The following is a 6,185-nucleotide window of genomic DNA, read 5'->3' as shown; positions in this document are numbered from 1 at the left end:
TAGGAAAGGGAAGTGAAGAGGAAAAAGAGATCAAATGTGAAGAAGAGAGAGAGAGAGAGAGAGAGAGAGAGAGAGAGAGAGAGAGAGAGAGAGAGAGAGAGAGAGAGAGAGATTAATAAGATGATCAACGAGGCGAACAAGAGAGAGGAAAGGACACCCACACACACACACACATAATATTTCATCCCCGCCCACACCACATACATTGCAAGGCTCATGACATTTAACGCCAACGCTGAAAATAAGAGAGTCGGCCCCTAAAATGTGTCACGCCGTTTTCTATAATGTTTTACTTGTGTTCTTTTGGCCGCTCAACCCACGCCCTGAGTTTAGATTATAATTATTAAACCCTTCATACCTGACTTAGAAGACTGTAGTATTACTTGTATTAACGTTATTATAGTAGTAGGTGTCGTAATAGAAGTTGCATATAGTAGTAGTGGTAGAAGTAGTGGTAGTAGTAGTAGTAGAAGTAGTAGTAGTAGAAGTAGTAGTAGTAGTAGTAGTAGTAGTAGTAATAGAAGTAGTAGTAGTTGTTATTTTTGTCTTAGAAAGGATAAAAAGACGCAAATGAAGACTTTTTTCCTGAGTTTCCTGAAAGAGATGAAAGAATGGAAACGTTGACTCACTCTTGCATTAGGAGGTTGGACAGATCATGAAAACGCTGACTCACTCTTGCATTAGGACGTCAACTAAAGAAAGGAGTGAAAAAGCGAAAACACTGACTCCCTCTTGCATTAGGAAGTTGGACAGCTTATGGAAACGTTGCCTTACTCTTGCATAAGGACATCAACTAGAGAAAGGAGTGAAAAAGCGAAAACACTGACTCACTCTTGCATTAGGAAGTTGGACATCACTGAGATTGGCTTGGCTGGAAAAATAAAAAATAAAAACAAACTTGTCTTTTGCAATAACCAGTTTCCAAATTTAATGAAAAAATGCTTGAGCTTGGAAACACATGAAATAAATAGAACACCCATTTCCAAACACATTCCCAAACACAGACTTGTTGGCAGTAGCGGCAATCACCGAGTATATATATATATTACACGAGTGGAGTAACACACACACACACACACACAGAAGCGTACGGAACTAATCACACACACACACTCACACACACACACATTTACGTTCACAGATGGAAAAAATAAATAAACAGAATTGACGAGGCCGTTCACTATTAATGGAGGAGATCCTTTCGCCCATCCCTTAATTAAAACACGAACGGGCCGCGTCTCGTTTTCTATATTTTAGCGGCGCGGGACGAAAACTTTATTAAGGTCACCCCTGAATGGAAGTAATTTGGTCGCACACCCCGTTTTCTTTCTCTCTGTGTATTAATTTTGTCTGTTTATGTTTGTTTTCTTGCTTTGATTTTGTTTCTTCCTTTTCTTCCTCTCTATTTATCTCTTTCATTCATTTTGTTTTATTAAGGTCACCCCTGAATGGAAGTAATTTGGTCGCACACCCCGTTTTCTTTCTCTCCGTGTATTAATTTTGTCTGTTTATTGTTGTTTTTCTCTGATTTTGTTTCTTCCTTTTCTTCCTCTCTAACTATTTATCTCTTTCATTCATTTTGTTTTATTAAGGTCACCCCTGAATGGAAGTAATTTGACAGCACACCCCGTTTTCTTTCTCTCTGTGTATTAATTTTGTTTGTTTGTTTGTTTTTTCTTTTGATTTTGTTTCTTCCTTTTCTTCCTCTTCAATTTATCTCTTTCATTCACTTCGTTTCTTCCTTTCTTTCTGTCTATCTATTTATCCATCTACTTCCCTGTTTATCTTTCTATCATTCCTTCCTTTTCTTCCTTTATATCTCTCTAATTATCTTTCTTTCATTTTTTCTAGTTATTTTCCAGTATTACCCATGTACTTCCTTTCTATCTATCTATCTATCTATCTATCCTTTCAATTCTTTATCTTTATTTATTTCGTGATTTTTTTTTATCATTTCCTTTCATTTATTTTCTCTTGCTTTTGTTGTGTGGGTTATGATCTCTTTCTCTCTCTCCCTCTGTCTACTACCTGTCTGTCTGTCAGTCTGTCTCTCTCGCTTCTCACATCAGCTATTTATAAAGGTCAAACATGGGATCAATCGGGTTCTAATAAGTGTTCTTTTCGGTTCATGATACAGAGGAAAGCTCAAACTACCACCAGGGTCATAAAACTACTCCTGGAAATGCCCTGAACTCCTACGAAAGCCTTGCCAAATATGTGTTTTTAGGTTCATGGTACCGAGGAAGGCTCAAACTACCACCAGGGTCATAAAACTACTCCTGGAAATGCCCTGAACTCCTACGAAAGCCTTGCCAAATATGTGTTTTTAGGTTCATGGTACAGAGGAAGGCTCAGACTACCACCAGGGTCATAAGACTACTCCTGGAAATGCCCTGAACTCCTACGAAAGCCTTGCCAAATATGTGTTTTTAGGTTCATGGTACAGAGGAAGGCTCAGACTACCACCAGGGTCATTAGACTACTCCTGGAAATGCCCTGAACTCTTACGAAAGCCTTGCCAAATATGTGTTTTTAGGTTCGTGGTACCGAGGAAGGCTCAGACTACCACCAGGGTCATAAAACTGCTCCTGGAAATGCCCTGAACTCCTACGAAAGCCTTGCCAAATATGTGTTTTTAGGTTCATGGTACAGAGGAAGGCTCAGACTACCACCAGGGTCATTAGACTACTCCTGGAAATGCCCCAAACACCCACGAAAGCCTTGCCAAATATGTGTTTTTAGGTTCATGGTACAGAGGAAGGCTCAGACTACCACCAGGGTCATTAGACTACTCCTGGAAATGCCCTGAACTCCTACGAAAGCCTTGCCAAATATGTGAAGTTGGGCGAAGAAGTGTTTTAAAATACGATTCCGAGAGTAGCCTGAATCTACCACCGTCAAGTTCAGCGTTTTTCCGAAGAATTTCTAGGCTTTTAAGGAGTGCTAATTCTACGAGCCGGATCTTCTCGTAATCAAGACCTATTTATAAGGGAATTAACTCCACCGTAAAAGGACGAGAAAATATGTGGAAAGGGAGAAAAAGGTGGCTGGAAAAGTATGCTAGAGAGAGAGAGAGAGAGAGAGAGAGAGAGAGAGAGAGAGAGAGAGAGAGAGAGAGAGAGAGAGAGAGAGAGAGACGGGAAAAAGATGTCCGGAAAAGTATATTAGAAGAAGAAGAAGAAGAAGAAGAAGAGAGAGAGAGAGAGAGAGAGAAAGAGAGAGAGAGAGAGAGAGAGAGAGAGAGAGAGAGAGAGAGAGAGAGAGAGAGAGAGAATATAAGTTCGTAGATGATCGCGTCAACTTTTAATTTCAGGAACTTTTTAATCTTTTTTTTTTCCTTTCCATGTCTTCTTCCTCTCCCTTTTTCATTTTTTATTTCTTTCCTTCTAATTCCTATTCGTTATTTCTTTATCTTTTATTTCCTTCGTTTTCTTTTCATTCTTCTTTTTCCTTGTTCTTTCTCTCTTCGTTTCTCTCTCATTTCCATTATCTATATTTTTCTCTTTTCTCTTATTCTTCTTTATTTTCTGTTTTTTTTTATTATTTCCTTCATTTTCTCTTCTTTTTCTTCCTATTATTCCTTCATTCATTCTTTTCTCTCTAGTCTTACTTTTATTCATATTTTCATTTCCTTAATTATTCTTATTTTCCTTACTATCTATCTTTACTTATTTATCTTTTCCCTATTTTCCTTTGTTTTTCCTCATTTCTTTATTTTCCCCTTTTTTCAATTTCATGTCTCGCCTTTTAAGAATATTTCACTTCCTCCTCAATTACCTTTTTTTCCTTTCTTCTTCTTTTCCTTCTTTTTTTATTTTCTCTCCTCTGAAACAAAAAAAAAAAAAAAAGACAGGCCTAAACTTCTACACCCGTTTTTCTTTCTCTTTTTTTCTTCTTTCTCTAATTATCATTGTTTTTTCTTCCTCTGTTTTTCTTTTAAACTTTTCTCTAATTGTTTTTTCCTTCGTTTAATTCGCTCTATCGATACGCCAAAGGTTGATTCTGTTCTTTATATCCCCTCTCTCTCTCTCTCTCTCTCTCTCTCTCTCTCTCTCTCAAAGGGGCCTCAATACCCTTCTCAGGCCCTGGATCCCTTGTTGTCGCCTAGGGCATGTCTCAGAGAGGGTAGGATTCCACGCTGTGTCAGGTTAATTACAATCTGATCCCTTATCCTGCCCCTCATGTGTGCGTGTGTGTGTGTGTATGTGTGTGTCTGCGTGAGAGAGAGAGAGAGAGAGAGAGAGAGAGAGAGAGAGAGAGAGAGAGAGAGAGAGAGAGAGAGAGAGAGAGAGAGAGAGAGAGAGAGAGAGAGAGAGAGAGAGAGAGATTTACATAGATATTCAGTGAGATAGATAGATAGATAGATAGATAGTCAGAGAGAGAGAGAGAGAGAGAGAGAGAGAGAGAGAGAGAGAGAGAGAGAGAGAGAGAGAGAGAGAGAGAGAGAGAGAGAGAGAGAGAGAGAGAGAGAGAGAGAGAGAGAGAGAGAGAGAGTCCCCCATCCAACACTCTCATTCTCTACCTTCCTAAAGCATCGCCTTATATTTAGGGCTAACTATTACATTTACTAACTTCAATAAAATATTCGATACACGGCAAAATAGTGAAAATAGTTCAAAATACTAACACTCCTTCCATCAACCTCCTTATTTTCTTACGTTATTTATGGTGTATTTATGTTAAGGAAGCTTTAACGGGCCTTCAAAATATAGTTAATGAGTTATATTCTTATCAAGCTGTTAAAGAAATTAGAAGGAAAGAGAAGGGAAAGGAAGGAATTAGGAGAGTATAGGGAAGGAAATGGAAAGAGGAGAGATAGGAAGGAATGTGAAGAGATAGAAAGAAATTAGAAGGGTAGGAAAGGAAAGAGAAGGGAAAGGAAGGAATTAGGAGAGTATAGGAAGAAAATGGAAAGAGGAGAGATAGGAAGGAATGTGAAGAGATAGAAAGGAATTAAAAGGAAAGATAAGAAAGAAACAGAATAGAAGATAAGAAATAAATAAGGAAAAAAAGAAAGGATTAAAGGATGATGTGGAAAAGAAGTGGAAGAGGATAGGAAAGGATAATGTGGAGGAGTGGAGGAGGAAGGTGGAAGAATACAGGCAGGGAAGGGGGGTGGAGGAAGGGGAGTGAAGACAGGCCAGCGATATTCGAACCAAGACCAGGATATTCGAAGTTGGCGCGCTATCCACTGCACCACGGAGGAGTTTGCATCATTGGAACACAAAGAAAAAACAACATGGATTATCTCGAACCATGCTAATAGAAAGGAAAATACTACACGCTATTGATAAATATTCCATAGCTCTATTTAACGGCACAGATATTTAAGGGGGGTGATTTTAAGGGGAGTATTTGTTATAGAGAATAGCCATGAGGCGGAGGAGGAGGAGAGCTTTTCAGAAGAGTGCGGGTCGAAAAAAAAATCTAAATATTCAGAATAAAATTAGCTAAAAGGTCTACGTGTATGGGACAGGATAGGAGTGTGAAGAGGTATTATGGAGGGAATATTTATGAAGGGACCAACCATAGAGGAGGCGAGGAAGAGGAGGAGGAGGAGGAGGAGGAGGCGAAGAGGAACGTTTCAGAAGAGTTTGTGTGTGTAAGATGCATCCACTCAGAATGAAATTAAATGAAGGGCGTATATGTAGGGCCTGTAGGGGATAAAATAAGGGAGATGATACGTATTTTAAAGGGAATATTCATGAAGGGAACAGCCATAGAGGAGCCATAGAGGAACCGAAGAGTAGCCTTTCAGAAGACTTTTTAGGTGTGAAAGCCAAACATTCACAATATAATTAAATGAGATGTCTACGTGCATGGGAGAAAATATGAGAGTAAAGAGGTATTTTAGAGGGAATATTTATGAAGGGAATAGCCACATTGGAGCCATATAAGAGCCATGGAGGAGCCCTTTTGAAGAGCTCCATTGTTCAAATATTCAGAAAAGATCAACTTAAGGACTATACGAGTAGAAAATAAAATAAAGGTGATTGCAAGTATATTACAGAAAATATTTATGAAGGAAACAGCCACAGAGAAGCCATTGAAGGAGGATAGAGGAGCCTTTTAGAAGACTTTAAGTGTAAAATCCGAACATTCTCAATAAAATCACTTACAAGAGTGCATGGGTATGAGATAAAATAGTAGCGTGAAGAGGTATTTTAGAGGGAATATTTATGAAG

The sequence above is a fragment of the Eriocheir sinensis genome, chromosome 54 (assembly GCF_024679095.1).
Source record: "Eriocheir sinensis breed Jianghai 21 chromosome 54, ASM2467909v1, whole genome shotgun sequence".
NCBI lineage: Eukaryota > Metazoa > Arthropoda > Malacostraca > Decapoda > Varunidae > Eriocheir > Eriocheir sinensis.
Note: the sequence above shows the minus strand (reverse complement) of the source record.